General features: G+C 54.4%; 1 long non-coding RNA gene across 1 annotated transcript; it reads left to right on the forward strand.

The window, feature by feature from the left end:
- The first annotated feature begins 14,838 nt into the window (after nucleotides 1-14,838).
- On the forward strand, nucleotides 14,839-15,719 carry LOC126036677 (uncharacterized). The gene is made up of 4 exons (XR_007505221.1): nucleotides 14,839-14,939; nucleotides 15,082-15,154; nucleotides 15,240-15,360; nucleotides 15,678-15,719. It is a non-coding gene; the product is annotated as an uncharacterized LOC126036677 (long non-coding RNA).
- Nucleotides 15,720-18,987: the final 3,268 nt, after the last annotated feature.

Raw genomic sequence — 18,987 nt, forward strand, 5'->3', positions numbered from 1 at the left:
AGCACGAAACCCACGCACGGCACTGGAACAGGAGCGCTTTTTACAGCTCCCATTACTCCCATTACACTCCCGTGCAAGCCCAGTAGCCCCTCGGAAGCGACCGCTTTCACGGTCAGTGAAAGAGGGCAGGAAAAGAGCAGCCCCCCCAGTCCCGTCCGAATTGAGGGTCTCCTAGGAACTCACTGCTACCGGCAGGCACCAAACTGCAGGCTGTAGCTTCAACACGCTCACCTGCCGATTTGAAGTCCGTACACACGCCTGCCTGCCTGCCTGCGTGAAGAAACCTGGTTTCAGGCAACCGACAGGTAGGTACCTGCTGTCGAGGACGTCCTCCGTTCTCCCAGCCGAGGGAAGGAAGCAGGAGAGCCAACGGGACGCGACTGCTCTGGAAACGCCACTGCCGACCTCCCTGAAGCTCCCTCCAGGGCCTCTTGCCCCGGGGGCTGCCAAGAACGCCCGGGCAGGACTGTGTCGCAGCCCGCCACCCACGCCAGGCTGGGAGGGAGGGAGGGAGGGAGACCCCCGGCGGCTGCGGGTCCCTTCCCTGCGGGGACAGCCGGCAGAAACTCCTTTCTCTCCACACACAGCCGCACGTCTCCGCGGTGCCCGCCGGCCTCCGCCGGACAGCCACCAGCGGCAGGCAGTCCCCTGCTGCCCCCGCAGCCCCGGGGGCGGCAGGGAGGGGCCGGGGCTGGCCGGGCCTGCTGGGGGAAGGCCGGGACCCGGCGCCCCGGCCTGCCGCGAGGGGAGATGCCGCCACCGCCGCCGCCTCAGCCCTGCTGCCGGCCTGCGAGGCCCCCGGGCAGCCCCGGCGCTGGCGACCGCCGGGCAGCCCACCGCTCCACGGACGGGGAGGAGCCCCCGCCACTGCCACCGGCCCCGCCGCGCCCGCCGCCCGCCCTTGCCTCAGGCGGGGCCGGGCCGGGGCTGCGGCCGGAGCGGAGCCGAGGGCAGCCGAGTGCAAACGAGAGGAGCCGAGCCCAGCCGAGAGGAGCCGATCCTAGCCGAAGAGATGAGCCGAACCGAGCCGAGGGGAGTCGAGCCCAGCCGAAGGGAGCCGAGCCCTGCCGAAGGGAGCCGAACAGAAACGAGATGAGCCGAAGGGATCCGAGCCCAGCCGAGAGGAGCCGAACCGAGCCGAGGGGACCCGAACGGAGCCGAGCCCGGCCCGGGCGCCCCCCCCTCTGCTCCAGCTCCCCACGCTGCTCGGCACTGGCTGCTGGTGCTGCTGTGCTGCAGAGGCAGCTGCATTTTGGGGCTTGGAGCGCTTGGGGTTCCAGCGTGAGCCCGAAGCATCAGAGGAGTTGGCCTGTACCTCGTGGCAGGTCTTGCAGCTGCTTTCAGGGGGGTCTGGGCTCTGCCCAGGCCTCTCGAGTCAACGTTGACTCTGGTGCCTAATGACAATCTGCTGGCAGTGGCCCTGGGAGCTCAGCCCTTTCTCTCCCCACTTGCGATGATGTCAGCAAAAAAGGACTGTGGTGGTTTCAGCCCAGCCGGCGACCAAGCACCACGAGGCTGCTCGCTCGCTCACTCCCCCGTGGCTTTGTCCCCGCGGCAGCTGCAGCTGCAGCAGGATCGCGCCGCTTTCCATCCCCAGCGTGCGGGGCAGGGCTGCCCAAACGGAGCCCGAGGGGTCGCGGCCCGCGGGCCGAGACCAGCGGAGAGCCGCCAGGGAAACCGCCGCCTCCGTCCATCGCACGGACGGGAGCCGCAGCAGCCGGAGAACGCTCCCGAGTTGTGCCGCTCCCAGGGCAAGCCCAGGCACCGCTTCACGCGTGGGACGTGCCGTGCCGTCCCGAGAGCGGGGCTAGCCCAGGGGCGGCGGGGACAGGCTGGCCAGCAGCGCCGAGCCCGAGGCAAAGTCTGCCGTGGGTGCAGCCGAGGGCTGGCGCGGCCTGAGTCCTGGCAGGCCCTCGGCGCCTCTGCAGAGCGCCGGAGCCACGAGAACCGGCTCGGTCCCTCCGCGCCGGTGTCCTCGGACCCGGCTCGGTCCCTTCGCGTCGGTGTCCTTGCCACCGGGGCAATCGCTGCCAGAGACGCGGGGCCCCCCGGGCCGCTCCCCGGCCCCTGGCAGTGTCCCTCTCCATCTGCCCGCCCGCCCCTGCCGTGGGCAGGAGGTCTCCGCGCCCGCGCTCCCCCGGACGAGGAGCTGCAGCGCCCGGTGCGCGGTGCCGAGGGGCCGGCTCCTGCCCACCATCACCTGCGGCTGGAGGAGCCGCACCGCGCCCGCAGGCAGCGCTGCCCGCCCTGCCCGCCCATGCCGCTGCGCCCGACCGCCTCCGCTCGCCTCGGCTCGGCTCGGTACGGCTCGGCGGAGCTCGGCACAGCGGCGGAGCCCCCCCCAAGGCGAAGCGGTCAGGATGCTGACCAAGCAGGAGCTCTCCTTCGGCGGGTCCCGGGACATCCCCGCTGAGCTCAGCCGAACCCTCCTCGCTGGGCAGCAGCTGGCAGGACAAAGAAACCCGGGTGGGCGCAGGACAGAGACACGGCGAGAGCGACCTGCCCTTCCCGGGAAAGAGGAGTCAGCCACGGCTCTCCCGGGACTGATGCCCCACGCCCACCCGTGCCTTTGCACCAAACAGGCTGGAAAAGGTCCCTGGCTGCCGACCCCAAACGCGCTCCCCCGCAGGAGCTCCCCGGACCCTGCTTGGGGCACCAGGGCTGGGCTCAGGAAGGAGTTTTTTCCCCCGGGCAGATTGGCACAGCTCCCGGGGGGAGTTTCCCCTTCCTCTGCAGCACTGAGCACAGCCCCTTGCCGGGGTCCTCGGGGCCATTTCTGGCCAGCGAGTCCCTGCTGTTGCAGGAGCAGGAGTCCAGCTGTGCCCTCCAGCCCTCTGCCTCTCTTGGCAGGGGAACCTCACGCACCTCCACGTCTCCAGGTCACCTGCAAAACAAGGAGCCTCAAGGAAGCCGACTGTGCCCTGGTGCTTTTAAGCTGGCACACTGCCGTGGGGAGAAGAGAAAGCCGGGGGGTGTCTTATCTATCTATCAATCTATCAATCTATCGGTCTATCGATCTATTGATCTATTTATCCCTGCTGGGAGGGAATGAAGATGAGGGAGCCAGGCTCTTCTCAAGAGTGCCCAGTGAGAGCACCAGCGGCCACAGGCACAAATTAAAACACATGATATGCTCCAGATGCACTTGAGAAAACAACTTTTTCCTGTCAACGTGGTCAAACACTGGCACAGGTTGCCCAGGGAGTTTGCGGAGTCTCCGTCCTTGGCGATGTTCAAAACCCAAGGGCACGTTGTCCCGGGCAACCTGCTCTAGGTGAGCCTGCTTGAGCAGGCGGGTTGGACCAGAGGAACTCTACAGGTCCCTTCCAACCTCCACCCTCCTGTGTGAGTCCGTGCTTTGGTTTCACTCCTAAAGCACCTGAACTCAGCCCTGATGCCTGCGGGAAAGGATGCTGGGACAAGGCAAGATCCCAGACTCCTCCCCGAGGACTCATCACAAAACCCCATCTACCTACTCCAGAATATCGTGTGGCAGACACACTCAGAAGAGAGAAAAGATCCTTTTGTTGCAAACATCAACTGTGACGGGGGGCGGGCCTGGGAGTCACAGGGCTTCAGCCAGTAACAGGGAAACGAAACAGAGTCAGAGAGCACTGATAAACCCATGAAGGCAGGAATAGGCATGACTCGCTTCCCCTTTCTTTGGGGAACACCGTTGACAAGGAATTGTTCATAGCCCAGAAGAGAGAGCTATGGCTGGCATCAACCAGGGGATGGCTCTGGCGCCTTATCCCCACGGGAAATGCCCTTAGAGACCTGCATGCGTGCACAGATGCACAGGGCCCCTGTGCCACCCAGCAGGGCTCGATGGGGAGCCCCTGGGGAGCAGTCATGGAGTTATTTCCAAGCCCCGCGCAGCACCGTCCCTTGCCAGCGGGTTGGACTGACTTGCAGCAGCGCTGAGAGTTGGGAAAGATGGGCAGCAGAGCCTGGTACACACCTGGGCTTCCTGAACTGCTGTACCTTCCTGCATCTTTTCACCGGTCCGTCCCCAAAAACGTTTTCTCTCTTCCTCCTCCTCTTTTCTGCGTGTCTGTCACTCTTCTCTCCCCAGACCTGTTTTCTCTTTCGTTTTTTCTTTTTCTCCTTGTCCTGGGGAGAGCCTGCAAACCTTTTCATCCCACAGCGGTATGAGGTAGGGAAAGGCACGACCCACTGGAGTCGGTTCTGATTTTAACCAAAGCGAGCTCGTTTTACCATCTTTCCTCTGACAGGTTTGCCAGCTCTTCTGGGCGCACCAGGGGCTCTGCCGCGCTCTCAGGGATGGTTGGAGCCAAAGCAACGGGTGCCTACAACAGAAATGAATTAGAATTAGAATTCTAATTAGAATTAGAATTCTAACTTAGAATTCTTCAGAGCTCTTTTCTTTCATCATTTCATGCGCTTGTAAGCGACTGTAATGCCACCTGCACGTGCTTTGCAGACAGTCTATTTATCACAGGCAATCCAAAAGCACCTGTACCGTTGCTGTAATAAACTGCGCTGCTCATTCATCTAGTCGAGATAGTTTGTTTGCGCGTGACAGAAATGTCAGAGTCAGCAGGTGGCAAGGGACACCCTGGAGTAGCAGGCGACTCTTTGGCAAAATGCTGCCTTAGCCCTACAGAGAAGATTCCTTTGGCTGGTTTGCATTAGCCCTTTCTTCCAAAGGCCTCACTTTGGAACACGGGATTCACATTGGTGTGTGACACTCAGTTTGTTTCTGGCAGCTCAACAAACACAGGGATACTGTGTCTTGGGTAGGAGGGTAGCTCCTACACCACGCTGAGCCTCGACATATTTAACATCGTCGGGATGGAGCCCCAGGAGCCGCGGAAGGATGCGGGGATGGACCTGCCACCATCCCCGTCTGCCACGGCAGAGCAGCCGAGGAAGAGGCAGGCGCAGAGCTCCTTGCCAATGCCACCCAGCAAGCGCAGGGCTCTGGCAGACGACATGGGGGTGTGAGGGGGGATCAGACGGGGGTGAGATGGAGATGGGGGGAGTGGGGCGTGGGAGGGGGGGATCTGACAGGGGTGAGATGGAGATGGGGGGAGTGGGGGGTGGGAGGGGAGGGGGGTGGATTGGTTGGGGGGGGGGTGTGGGGGTGGGTGGGAGGCGGGGGGGGGCGAGGGTGGGTTTAGAGCAGCTTTGGTGGGACCTTTTCTTTTGTCTTTCCCATTAAAAGCTCTTTCTCCAGAACCGCTCTGTGCCTGTGTGGGACGGGGAGGGAGCGCGGGGGGCACCGGGAAACAGCCCCCAAGAGGTGCAAAAGACCCGCCGAGCCCCAGATCCGAGCCAGCAAGCCCCGAGGGGAACCCAGCCACCCCCAGGCCTGAGTCACCACCAGCGCGGCAGGCGATGGTGGGGGGGGGACGGGAACGGGAACAACTCCCCTGTCCCCTTCCCCAGGGGAAGCAGCCCTTTGGTGGGGAAGCCAGGACAGACAGGTCCCTGCAGGACTCACGGACACGGCCCCACGCAGAAAGCAGCACAGAGCCCCTGCGACAATGACAGACCTTGGGGGCCGGGGGGACACACGGGCACACACGACAGCAAGACCTGCAAGGCATTCGTCTTGAACCCGACCGGCGGGGACAGGGCTCGCTGCAAAGCCCTTCAAAGCCTCAAGACGATCACGCCCTTCCTCGGGTCCCACCGCGCTCAGCCCCGCAGCCCAGCTCTGCCTCACCGACACAGCAAAATAACCCCCAATTACCCCAAGAATGGCGAGGGAGGGAGCTGCGGGCCAGCCAGGGGCCCTCCTCCCCTTCTCTGGCTGCACCTTGGGCAGCCGCAAGACCGGGAAGGGGGGAAAAAATGAATCTCTCAAATCTGAGCACCAGCCAGCAAGTGCCTGGAAAGCTCACCTCTCCTTATCGCCCATTTCCCATCCCAGCTCCACAACCCAGGAGCAAGGCAGCCCACGGCACCTTCGAGAAGCAGCCTCACCTGCAGGGTGAGGTTCCCCCAGCACCGGGGGTTGGGGGTGCTGAGCCCCTTCCTTCGGGCAGTCCCAGGGGTGCCGCTTGGGCAGCGGGAGCCGCTCCGGACCCCGGGCAGGCGCAGTCCCGTCGGCGTCAGCACGGCGCAGCTCCCGGTGCCGCTGCTGCTCAGCGTCTCGTCCCGCACGCCGACTCGCCCCAAGCACTGGCCTTGCCCCAAAACTGGCTCCTGGAGCCGCTGCCACACCACCGCCCGCAGCTCTCGGGGACCACCGAGAGCCCTTCTTCTGCTCGAGAGGAGGAGGAAAAAGGAGAGAACAGAAAAGGAAAAGCCCCAAACCCAAACATCAAGAAGCCTCAGCGCCGGAGGAAGAGCTCTCCTCTCCCAAAGCAGCCTGGGGAAACCGTGGCCAGAAGAGCTGAAGCCGGCCCTGGGCTGGCTTTGAGGCAACCAACTGTTCACCGCTTCCCCAGCTGTTCACCCTCCCTGGTTGGAGGACTGCCGCAGCCCACGGAAGGCAGAGAGCAGGGCCCAGCTCTGCACCACCAGCGAGTGCTTTGCTTTGCAGGGACACAGACAGCCTGAGCAGAGCCTGGACCTCCCCGTCCACCTCACCGCAGACAGCCAGAGCACACCCAGACACCGCTCACCACCCAGACTGGACAGACCAGGGAGTCGTCTTTAAGGCGAAATTCCCTCGCGCTAAATTCGGGTGAAACGACACCAAACGACCGGTTAAAGATTGGAGTTAGCACAGAAGCGAACGGAACTGGGGAGGCGTGGAAGCAGGGGGCAGGGTTTCTCACCACAGGAATTGGCATAAGACTACTTCTCTAAACGCTGTAACCACAGACATCAATTCAGGGAAGCAGTGATAGCATATTCCCATACATTCTGTACGGCACGTCTAAATATTTTGATGGTTTTAGTGTTTTGGACCAGCCGTGGAAACTGGTTGGCTGCTAGGTGACTGTAAAAGTGAGCTTTGGTAAAGAATTGTTAGATTTCTTATCCTAAGGCTATGATTGAAGACAAAAGTATAGCCAAGCCATTAACTAGTAGAGGTAGTTACTCAGAAGTTTTGCAGTTCTTTGCTCCTAGGACTAGATGTTCCTGTACGCTCGATGAGAACAGCGTTGAAAGTGGCCACATGTGATTGAAGCTGCGTTAAGCTTCAAGAGCAGAGGACAAGAATCAAGACTTCAAGGACAGCCAGCAAGAACTTCAAATGGGTCGGTGGTCACAAAAGCAGCCCTTCGACTCAAATGGATCCTTCCTTGTGCGTGAGCAGGTGTAGGCAGTACTAAGATAATCAGTTACAATCATTTTTACGTACGTGTATACTAATCTGATTCATATGCAATTCGTTATTCTAACTAACCTGTTAGTGCTGAAGCTGTGGCATGCACACGAGGTAGAACTATCCCCCGTGCATCCAGCGCTGCAATAAAGAATGCCTGCTTTCTAAAACTCCAAAACGAGTCTCAGAGAGTTTCTTCGACCGGCTTTTCGGTATCCTAAGGAGATCCCTCCCGCTGAGTCACGAGGTTCCGAGCAGACCCCCTGGCTTTCTAGACTCCTCCTCAGAGAAGGGCCCGGGGCGGCTGGATCCACTCTTAGTCTCAGACTTGGTCAACCGTTTATATCTTGAAACGGATGAGGTCTAGGGATTGTGGAAAAGGCAAGAGAGAAGAAGACAGAGAGAGAGAAAGGAAAAGAGAAAGATTTCACCAGTCCTGCTCCAGCGTTGGTTCAGTCAGCCAAGGTGTCCAGTCAGCCTAGGGGTCCAGTCCCGGTGTTCTCGCACGCCCGGGGCTTCAGTTTGTGTCCTTTTATCATCCTTGCCCCTCCTTCGGGCGGGCACCCAAACTCCTCAGGTTAATGAGCAGCTTGTGAGCCTTTGGGCTTGGGGGTCATTTGGGGAGTAACTTCTCCTTGCCTGCAGACATGGCCATTATTTATCTTTGTATCAGAACAGCTGATCAGAACAGGGAGCTGGGCAGCCTCCAGCACGCCCTCCCCCTCCTGTTGCTGAGGTCTGAGCTGATGGGCTTTTCCCCTTGGTTCCTTGCTGTGCAGGCTTTGTCTTCAAGCAGAACTTGCCCCACCACAACGTTTGAGACGGTAACTCTTGCAGTCTCTCACAACACCCGGGCATCCTCCACGTGAAGGCCACTTCCCACCCCGGCTGGCCAACGCAGCGCACTGCCTACCTTCTTGAAGGACGGCAGCAGTCTGATGCTGACGAAGCCCATCTTGTTCTTCGGGATGTGTTTCAGGAGGAAAGCATCCTTGGCCAGGTTCTCGTCAGAGAGGGGGAATTCCACCTGGGACACAATCCTCCTGGCCAGCTGCGGGTCGGGGACGCACTTCTCGCAGTCCAGGACATCAGCCCCCAAAACACGGCTCGCAGCGCAGAAGCTCCTGGCAAAGCAGCAGGGACACAGGTGTGAGCTGGTGGCCTTTGGGATGAGCAGCACTGCCCAGTCCCAGCCACAGCGGTCCGTGCAGATGGCGGAGTGTTGAGGAGCGGGGTTGCTCAGCTGCGCTCTGAAATGAAATCCAGTTTTATGTTTTCACGAGCGCGGTTGCCTTCACGCCCCCGGCATCGGTCCCTGCCATGACTTACAAATTGGCAGCCAGAGGTGCCTCGCCAACAGAGAGCAATCTCTTTCATTAACAGGATACAGGCCGGGAGAGATCTTGGGCCTCCGGTTCACGGCCGTTGTCCCCACTCCCCCAGGCCACACACCGTTCCCACAGCGGGAGCGAGAGGCCTGCGTTCCTACCGAGGGTGTCCTTGGGAGCGCCAAATCCTCCAAGTACCAGGACGGGATGTACTAACCCCATCCCTGTGGAGCACAAACAGCCCCAGCCTCTCCTCATGGGACGTTGTGCAGAACCCAGGCCTTTTCTGGGAGCACGCGGCGGCGGGTACTGTCTCCTCCTGGGTGTCACGCACCCAGGGCAAGCGCGGCCCCCTCCGACGGGGATCCAGAGCTGCTGCTTTTACGACCGGGTGACTAAAAGCCCTGACAGCACTCCTTGAGCTGGGGGAAAGCACGCCACCGAGTGACACCGCGGGACCCTCCTTCGCGCCCTCAAAGCCCTTGCTCCTATTTCTGCGTCACTCCAGCCAAGGCAGCGAACAGAAGCACGGCCAATAGTCACAAATGCGTTGGCCACCTGCCACAAGGAGGCTGTGGCCTCGGCTTGGTCCCCTCTCGGCTCGGCCGAATCAACTTGTTCTTTTTCCCCCACCGGAAAAATACTGTTGAAAGCCAAGAGTATTGGCACCCACAGCCCCTGAGAGCCGCCTCTAGGCCCCAGGGGCCCCCCAGCCTCCCTTAACCCTTTCCCTCCCCAGGAGGAGCTGGGGAGGCTCTTGGGGGGAGGGCGGGGGGGGTGCGGAACACAGCGAGCCCCCGCATTCCTTCCTGGGAGACGCCAAAGAGTCCTTAGCAGCCAACAGCCAGAAGGGACCATGGCGCAGCCACCACGGCAGCTCCCGCCGCGTGGGCCCTGGGGCCCCCCGGCGTCCCAGCGTTTTCAGACTTTTGTGCTCCCCGAAACCTTCTACCCTGGAGGTAGGGACCGGTCCCAAGCCCCGCAGCCCAGGGACGCTCGTGGGGGCAAGAGCAGAGCTCACCGCCGGCCACGGCTCCTCTCTCTCTCTCTTAGGCCCAGCCAACCTGTACCATCTGCCCGGGCAGGAGCAGCCCTTCCCTGCAGCCTGGGCACCCCTGCCATGGGGGCCACTCCAGGCCCCCCAGGCACCACCAGCAGCTATGGCACCCCAGTCTGTTCTGGCACCTTTGGCATCCCTGTCACACCCGTCCCCCCGGCGGTTTTCGCACGGGCGTTCAGCAAGCCCGCGGGAGCACCCTTGCCCTCGCCTGGGTGACGCGTGCCCACTCAAGCCAATCTGCGGAGAACTTCCCAAATATCTGGGGCCACCTCTCCCATTTCACCTCCTAGAAGGGAGTCCCCTCCCCGACGTGCAACCGCGTCCCACCGGCACAGCAGCTCCCCACGCGCCTGGCGCAGAGCTGGGGCATGTCGGCCGTGGGGGATGGCTTGGTGGGTGCCCCCAGAGAGTCCCCCCGGCCCAGCACGGCTCCCTCTCACCCACACAGGTCTGCAGATGGCTCCGTGGGGCTGCCCCTTCGACCCCCGGCTCTACCACATCCAGTGGACAGCCACCAACCTGCCTCCACCGGCCAGCGCCACGCTCGGCCAAGGCGCTGCTTCTCTGCCAGGGGCTGCCCTGTGGGGGCCCTGGGGCTGCGGGGCCCCCCCTGGCCTGGGCAGCCCCGGGGACCCCCCAGGGCCAGCCACAGTACCTCGCCCCCTACCAACGTCAGGCAAGACTGGTGGCCCCAGCCTGCCCAGTGCTGCCGACATGCAGCCCCAGCTACCAGCACATCGAGGGGCAGTCGGCAGAGATCAACACCTCCGGCATGGCCACCCCTGCAGGGGCACCCCCGGGCAGTGACATCCCCCCAGGCAGCGATGTCCCCCCCAGCCCATCCGCTGCCCACCAGAGTCAAGCCCTGGGGGACACTGCAGGTGATCTTGCCGCGTCCGAGGACATGCTTCTTGAAGAGGCCCTCACATTATTTGAGGGCTCCACGGATGCGGTGGGGGCCAGCCAGGGCTGTCCTAGCAGCAGCCCCGTGTCTGGCCACCCTGGGGGCACCAGCGGAGAGGGGACAGGGGTGGCTCCAGCCTGCCCAGTGATGCCGATATCCATCCCCGGCTACCAGTACATCGACGGGCAGCTGGTAGAGATCGACACCTCCGGCACGGCCACCCCTGCGGGGGCACCCCTGGGCAGCGACATCTCACTGGGCAGCGACGTCCCCTCGGGCAGCGACGTCCCCCCCAGCCCCTGCGCTGCCCCTCACACACAAGCCCTGGGGGACACCGCGGAGCTCCTTGCAGTGCCTGACCAGGAGCTTCTTGAAGAGGCCCTCAGGCTCCTTGGGTGCTCCCTGGACACGGTGGGGGCCAGCCAGGATGGTCCCAGCAGCAGCCCCGTGCCTGGGGACACCGAGGGCACCGGCGCAGCCACCCCCGACTGGGACTTCAGCCCCTTGTCGCTGCCGGACGAGCTGCTCACCCTCGACTCCTGCATCCCCGAGCTCAGCGACACCACGCTGAGCCTCGACATATTTAACATCGTCGGGATGGAGCCCCAGGAGCCGCGGAAGGATGCGGGGATGGACCTGCCACCATCCCCGTCTGCCACGGCAGAGCAGCCGAGGAAGAGGCAGGCGCAGAGCTCCTTGCCAATGCCACCCAGCAAGCGCAGGGCTCTGGCAGACGACATGGGGGTGTGAGGGGGGATCAGACGGGGGTGAGATGGAGACGGGGGGAGTGGGGCGTGGGAGGGGGGGATCAGACAGGGGTGAGATGCAGATGGGGGGAGTGGGGGGTGGGAGGGGAGGGAGTGGACTGGTTGGGGGGGGTGAGGGGGTGGGTGGGAGGCGGGGGGGGGGGGTAGGGTGGGTTTAGAGCAGCTTTGGCGGGACCTTTTCTTTTGTCTTTCCCATTAAAAGCTCTTTCTCCAGAACCGCTCCGTGCCTGTGTGGGACGGGGAGGGAGCGCGGGGGGCACCGGGAAACAGCCCCCAAGAGGTGCAAAAGACCCGCCGAGCCCCAGATCCGAGCCAGCAAGCCCCGAGGGGAACCCAGCCACCCCCAGGCCTGAGTCACCACCAGCGCGGCAGGCAATGGTGGGGGGGGGACGGGAACGGGAACTGTCCCATAAGGTAGCTGATAGCATCTCAGGCATGGTAGAAAATAAAAATACAGGAGGCTAGTGCGCGCTGTCAAACGCGGACAGAATGTTCTCGATTTCTCTGGATGTTAACCAGGAGTAAGATAGCTACAGAAATCTCTTGCTTTTCTTCCTCACCACCAAGGTAAGTACCTTACAACCTCTGATACTGATGGCTCATTGTGCACTGTTTGTTCATTACAATACGTGATCAGCCTCCGGATCTCTTGGCTAAATAACTTGTTAAAGCTAGTATTATACCGTCTTAGTGCTATACCGCTTGCAGCTTATGAACAATTCTTCTGGTTTGGAAGCAACTCAGTCTTTATACTGAGTAGTTAGCAGTGTAAATTCTGCATTTGATCGTAGTTCAGGAGAAACATTAAAGTAGCAAACCATGTTTTCTTACACAGTTATCCTCTCCTTTCCAGGCAGTTGAAGACGCATATGTACCAGTTGTCAAGTTTGAGTTTGATGGCGTTGAGGTAAGCATTTTTTGGTTTTTTTTAAGTGAGTAAATTTTTTCTTGCTTTGGAATAGGATAACTTTTCCAGGGAGCTGTGACTGTGCTATTTTGGACCGCAAAGTATCCCAGGAGAAGACATTGCAGTAGAATGGGAGCTTATAGGAAAATAAGCCCCTAGGGAGCCTAGCAGGCATGGGAGCATCAGGGACATCTTTTTCTAGGCCTGTGCTGTAGACCAGGGTAGCCTGCTTGAATAGCATTTATCCCTAGGATCATGCAGAGTGGGAGCAGAGGCGGTGTCCTTGCTCAGTCTTCTTAGCTCTGCCAAGCTAGGTATCTACAGAGGGATGTGTACAGTGTAGTTCACTGTACGAATCGTGTGAGCAGACTAAATGTTTTGCTGCACATCCAAAATGAAGTGGTCATGGGACAAACAATCTGGAAAATGGAAAATGAAAGTAGTCATTTGACTCCCGCCTGGGTCTGTCAGCTGCAGGAATCCAGCTATCTTGAATACATCCTATACAATGAATCAAGACCTGCCTGCTGTAGTCCCTAAGCAAGTTACTGCTTGGTATCACTATCACAAAGAGATTTATTCAGTGACCTTTTTGTGGCCTTCATCTGGTACAGACTTTCACAGGATAATCTTCTTGCCTCAGACTGTACTAAAAAGCAGATACTTCAGGATCAAAAGGGCTTACTGCATAAAGGAAATGCTCTCTCCTTTGCTGAAGTATAGTTGAGGTGACTGAACTTAAGTCTTAATTCTGTGAATAATTTTAAGTTCCCTTTTAATTGAAACTGTAAGTCTAGAGTAATCTTTTCCAACTTAAAATGCCCTCTTCCTTTCCCTAGCTTAAAAAGAAAGGGGTGATGCAGTGAAGGCTTTGTAAATAAAATTGGGAACTTCTAGAAATTGTATTGAATCTTCTGGCAAGTAAATCTCTTGGGAGATGTATCTATAGTCACATAATTCTAAATACAGATGTTAACCACTCTTTTTAGACTTGAGTAACTGTCCCCCACCAGTGTGCTGTTTGCAAACTGCGGGGCATTCTAACGGTTGGCACTTTTTTCCTCTTAAGATTGATCTCGTGTTTGCAAGACTGTCTGTGCCAATTGTTGCTGATAATCTTGATCTCAGAGACAACTCGTGTCTCAGAAGCCTGGATATAAGATGTATACGGAGCTTAAATGGTAAGCATATTTGCACATCTTTAACAAGAAAATGTTACTAAAGTTGGTATGGAATGCATGTTACACACCCCAAGTTTCTGTACAGGATGCAGAAACTGATCCCCTGTATACTTGAGATCTGAGGAGGTGGCGAGTGGGCTTAAATTCAGCTGTTTCAAGTTGTGGGTTTAGATAGACCTGTGTTTCATGTTTCTTTGATTGGGGGGGGTGTGGTGTTCCAGTTTGCCACAGAAACTGCTTCAGGTGAATATGTAGAGCACTTGATAGAGAAGATTGTGTGGTAGTTCATTAAAAAAAAAGGATATTTAAAATACCTGAAGCCGAAGTTGCTCACTGTTTAACGCTGACTGGTTTAATTGTTCCTGGCTGTCGAAAGAAACCTAGCTTTCGGAATCCTGTCGAAGGGCCTTATTGACAATTGTTGGCTGTAGTCTAAAGTATGAAAAAGCTGTTGAGGGTACCAGTTACCTGAGGTAATACGGAATGTGTAACCTCTAATTTGTTATGTTATGTGCCTGTAAGGTTATGTGTAACCTCTGATTTTTAAGGTAATACAAAGCAAGTAATGCAAACTTGTTTTCATAGACTTGCAGGAGAAACTGTAAGCTATTGATCCAGTACAGCACAGAACTGACTCGTACCTGTTACCAGGAAGTGCTGTACTTCAACTGTTTTTTCTTACAGGCTGCAGAGTTACTGACGAAATCCTGCACCTAGTGCCAAATAAAGAGAACTTCCGGCTCACGCTCCGTGCAATTAAGCTGTGGGCAAAACGTGAGTAATGTGATTGTTTGTGATCTTTAAACTTTCCAGAGGCACCTCGTGCTGAAAAAACAATGGCATTAGAAGTCCTTCATCTTTGGATAGCTGTTTAAATATCAGGTTTTAGTTCAAAACCTGTGTTTTAGTTTAGATTCAAGGACTGTCTGTGGGGTAGATTCTGTGGTTTTTTTTAATAGGGGTGGAGTGGGGAGATGAGGGGAGTGCCTACAAGACAAGGTGCTGCATTGCTTACCAGGAACCTGACTAGAAAGGATAAAAAATGCCCAGTGAAGTATAAAAGCTTGATAGATAAGGAATAAGAAAATACCGTTTGCGCATGTGACTAGAGCAAGTGCTAGAAGAATGGCAGAACCTTCTTCTCAAGGGAAGTTGGAGCGAAGCAGTAGCTGTAGCAGTGCAGGCAAATTTCAGAGTAGCGGTATTTTGGGAAGTGGTGTGGTAACGATTCTTTTTCGCATCGCTGTAAGGACCAACAGTTTTGGCCTCGTTGCACTGCAAAAATAACTGACTTGGAGGCTGAAGGGTGCTAGGTATTCTATAGATTGTGAAGGTGGTGCTGTAAATTTGAAGGACTGTGCTTGGGCATGGGAAGACTACAGGGCAACGACAATGTCTGCATTGTAGGACGTGGCATTTACTCCAACGTGCTGGGATTTCTTGGTGGGGTTTCCTGTGCTGTGCTAGTAGCGAGAACGTGTCAACTCTATCCAAACGCTTTGGCTTCTACTCTGGTGAACAAGTTCTTCTTGGTTTTTTCAGAATGGTAAGAGCTATTGATGACTATTTTGATTTGCGTAAAGCAGTAACACTTTCTGAGGTGGTTCTTTATATAAGATTTAGACCAACACCATTCAGTCCTACCCTGAATTACATGGCAGAGTCAGTTCCTGGCTTTTCTTGTTTAGGGAGTGGCCAAGACCTGTATTGCTGAAACAACAGGAAGAGAGCAATCTTAATTTACCAGTATGGGACCCCAGGGTATGTAGACATGGAATTTGGAAGCCTTGAACCTTTCTTCTAAGCTAAGCTGCTGGTGCTGAGCACAATTGTTTTAACATCACAGGTGAACCCATCAGACCGATACCACGTAATGCCTATCATCACCCCAGCCTATCCGCAGCAGAACTCTACATACAACGTATCTACATCAACGCGAGCGGTAATGGTGGAGGAGTTCAGACATGGTAAAGTTCTTTCCATGCTTATTAACTGCTTAAAAGGTGTCATTCTTGCAATATGAAACCACATTACCTGACTTGGTTATATTCCGTGCGGTGTTGTGCCCTTTTAGGCAGAAGAGTTCTCTGGGAAGTCTACCTGTTGCAGGCAACAAGGGAGCAGTTTTACAATGAACTGTTGTAGTAGGCGTGTATTGTGTCAAGGGAATTCCTGCTTTTTGATCTGTCAACTACTGTTCAAAACCTTTCTCTTGTAAAGTTTCTATCACGCTCTGCTAGTCTTAAAAACAAAATGGTAGTAAGGTTTTCAACCTTAATTGTAGGTCTTGCAGTTACGAATGAGATTCTCCAAGGAAAATCAGACTGGTCAAAGCTCTTTGAACCACTGGACTTTTTTCAGAAATACAAGTATGTATGAAATCTGTTACCTGAACTTGAAATGATTGCCATACTGGTTAGCATAGTGACTTTTAGCTTGCAGTCGAAATACAAGATGGCATTGATATGTTTGTTTTTCAGAAGCTGGAGGTAGTCATAGGAATTTTGGTAAGGATAAGTATAGGGAAGATAGAAAAACTGTTTGTGTTTTGCCACTGACACTGTTTTTATTAACAAAAGAATCAGCTCTAATACTTAGAATGCAGCAGAACACGATTCTGAAGGATGTAATCAGTTTTTCTTCAGTTAATACTGTGCTGCCTGCAGGATATAATGTGTCTTGTCTGGAAGTCATTTTCTATACATTTAAGGCAGTTTTGGTTTCATTTGAAGGAATATCAAGTCCTGAGCTAGAATGTTACTTTTTCTTTTCTTCTAGACATTATATTGTGCTGACTGCTAGTGCCTCTACTAAAGAGCATCACTTAGAGTGGTAAGTCTTGCTTTGAGTGTGGGTTCAATACATCATTGACGCTCAATTCAGTGTTGCGCTTCATTTGGTTAATACAGTTCACAAAACTAAAGTATTTGACTGTGCAGCTCGGCATGGAATACAGTAGGGAGGTAAGTAGACAGTTCCTCAGCAAAACTAAAAGCTTTCTTGTGAAGGGCAGTTAGCGTAAGTTATCTTGCTGTTTAAGAAGTTAAGCTAAAGACCTAAGTCATGATGAGAAGGAACAAAGAGGGTTAGCGTGCGTATGCTCTGTGCCATCTGGAGAAGCAGACTCCTTAGGAGTCTAAGGAGACTACTTACCCAAGGCTACTTCAGTTAGGAAGATGTTCCTTGTTGCAGAGACTGAAGTAAATGGGGATTACTTGATGTCATCAGATGTGTAGTGGACACTGGAGAGCTTGATCTTTTACTGACTTATAGAGCAGTGGTCTTCAAACTTTTGTGCACTCCTGTGAGCAAAACAAAAAAAAAAAAAGTAATTTTTGAACACATAGTTGCGGTCTATGTCTACTTCTTTACAAGTTACGTACACATTACTGAAGTTCTAATCTTTTCTTCCCGGACCCAGTGGATTGTCTTGTGCACCCCCTGGGGTACATCCCCCTCCGACACTTTGAAGACGACTGTTGTAGAGCCTTAGAAGGCTTGGTTTCATAGCTTTTTTACTGGATGCAATATTTAATTTAGGACTAGATTGCACTCAATGCTAAGTTGCTCTGGTAATGTAGTCCGCCTGTTCCAGAGCCTACTTTTCTCCAGTGAAGTGAAACAAGGCTGTTTAATCGGGGTGAAACCTGACCGTCTGCACAGAGTACCTGAATGCTGATAAATAGTGTTTACTAAGTTTTAATCTAGTAGTGTGCTCAGGCATCTTGTGTTTAGTGCTGGAAATTATCATCTCGGCATGCTTGGTAGTGGATAGGTAAATTGCAGGAGTGCTGATCTACTTTGTGAAAGGTAATGTGAGAACCACTTCAACTGTGGTTAGAGAAAATGACTGCTGCTGACGTGGTATTTGTCACTGTCTCAAGGGAGACATGCCAGTAATAACTTGTTGAACCTGTGTGAATGGGGTGACTAACTGTGAGTCTTGAAATAAGGGGAAACGGTGAGGAATTAAGGTACTGTAATGTGTGTGGTGTTCTTTTTCTGAAGAAACGAGTGCTTTGCCTGCCTTGCTCAAGTAAGCAAGGAAAATAGCTGTGTGTACCAGACCCCTGTTCTGAGGGCACCTTGGTTATACTTCAGGGTTCGGCTTGCGGTCTAAGGCAAATGATTGAATTCTTGAGCTACCTCTGAAAGACACCTTATTTCCTGTTTAAAAACAGCTCTAGTAGGTAATACCTCTTACCTGAACTTGTTAATTTGTTCACTTAAAAATCGTGTCAGCTACAGCTTGATGTCAGTCGCAGTTAGGTATACAACAAGGAGTTCTGGGCAGAGGGCTTAGAGCCAAATAGTTTTTAATGTGAGATGTTTTAAGTGGAGAAGGCTTATTGTATCTCACAATAAAGATGAGGAAAGTTCTGGCTGCAGTAAAAGCTGACGTTTTTGCAGTGACAGAAATGGCAGCAAACGGGGCTTAGTTTTGCATCTGGGAAAATGAAAAGCAGAAGACAAACTTGCTTCCGTTTGCTATAAGAACAAGTTTAGTTCACCAACTCTTGAATGGATTTGGGAATAGATGGCACATCTCTGTTGTTCATCAACATAAGATACTTGTGAAGAACGTACAGAGTTCTGACTGCTTTCAAGGGTAGCAGTGTTTTAGGTAGAAGGGTAAAATGCCAGTACTTCATTTAAAAGAATAGCCTTTGTGGTCATGATACATTTCTTGGGTAAGTCTCTGATGAGACCGTGTTGACTGGATCGTTTGTTTATTAAAGGAACGATATTTTTCAGTTTGGCTGGAAGAGGGTAAACTCTTTTCACAGATCAGTCTGCAAGAAGAATAGCATCTTTACTCAGGTGTAATGGAAGAGTTGTGCTTGAGCCTTTTCTAAACGGTTGTTCTCCTTGATCTTTGGGGTTAAAAGGAGCTTTGCTGCACTTCAAAATGCAGCCAGAGGTGCTGGGAATCTGCTTCTTGTTGACATTTTCATCATAGGTTATATGTTGAAGTGTTGTGTCTGACCTGTTAAGAGTACAAGTTAAACTTACTTACTGCCTCTGTCTTTGGAAACTTTGAAGCTCCAATGTCCCTGAAAACATCTCCAACTCCAGTGTGTGTGATATAAATATCTAGTATCTGCTGAGCTGAATGAGTCTTACTACTTACTGACTGGTTAGCATTTTTTGTATTAGCATTGTATTATAAGAAGGCAGATAACTACTGTGCTGGATACAGTCAAAAACGAGTAAATGTCTCTTGTTCTTATCAGGATTGGCCTTGTGGAATCTAAAATTCGTGTGCTGGTTGGAAACTTGGAGAGGAATGAATTTATATCTATTGCACATGTAAAGCCACAGTCTTTCCCTGGCAGCCGAGAACTTTGTAAACAGTGAGTTTCATTACTTTTCTGAACTAGAGTTTGGCCGATGTATTGTACCTCGTTTATATTCCTTCACCTCAGCTTACCTGTGAGAGATGTTCAGTTACATACCTACTGTTTTGTAGGTACGAGGTCTGGCAGGCAAGGTTCTGAGCATGTAGAATCTTTTTAAAGAAGGGAGAACTTGAGGGAGGAGTTCTCGGAGAACTTGAGTATGGGCTGACTCCAATCTTTAGCTGCTGCGTACAG

Source organism: Accipiter gentilis, unplaced genomic scaffold (assembly GCF_929443795.1).
Source record: "Accipiter gentilis unplaced genomic scaffold, bAccGen1.1, whole genome shotgun sequence".
Classification (NCBI taxonomy): Eukaryota; Metazoa; Chordata; class Aves; order Accipitriformes; family Accipitridae; genus Astur; species Astur gentilis.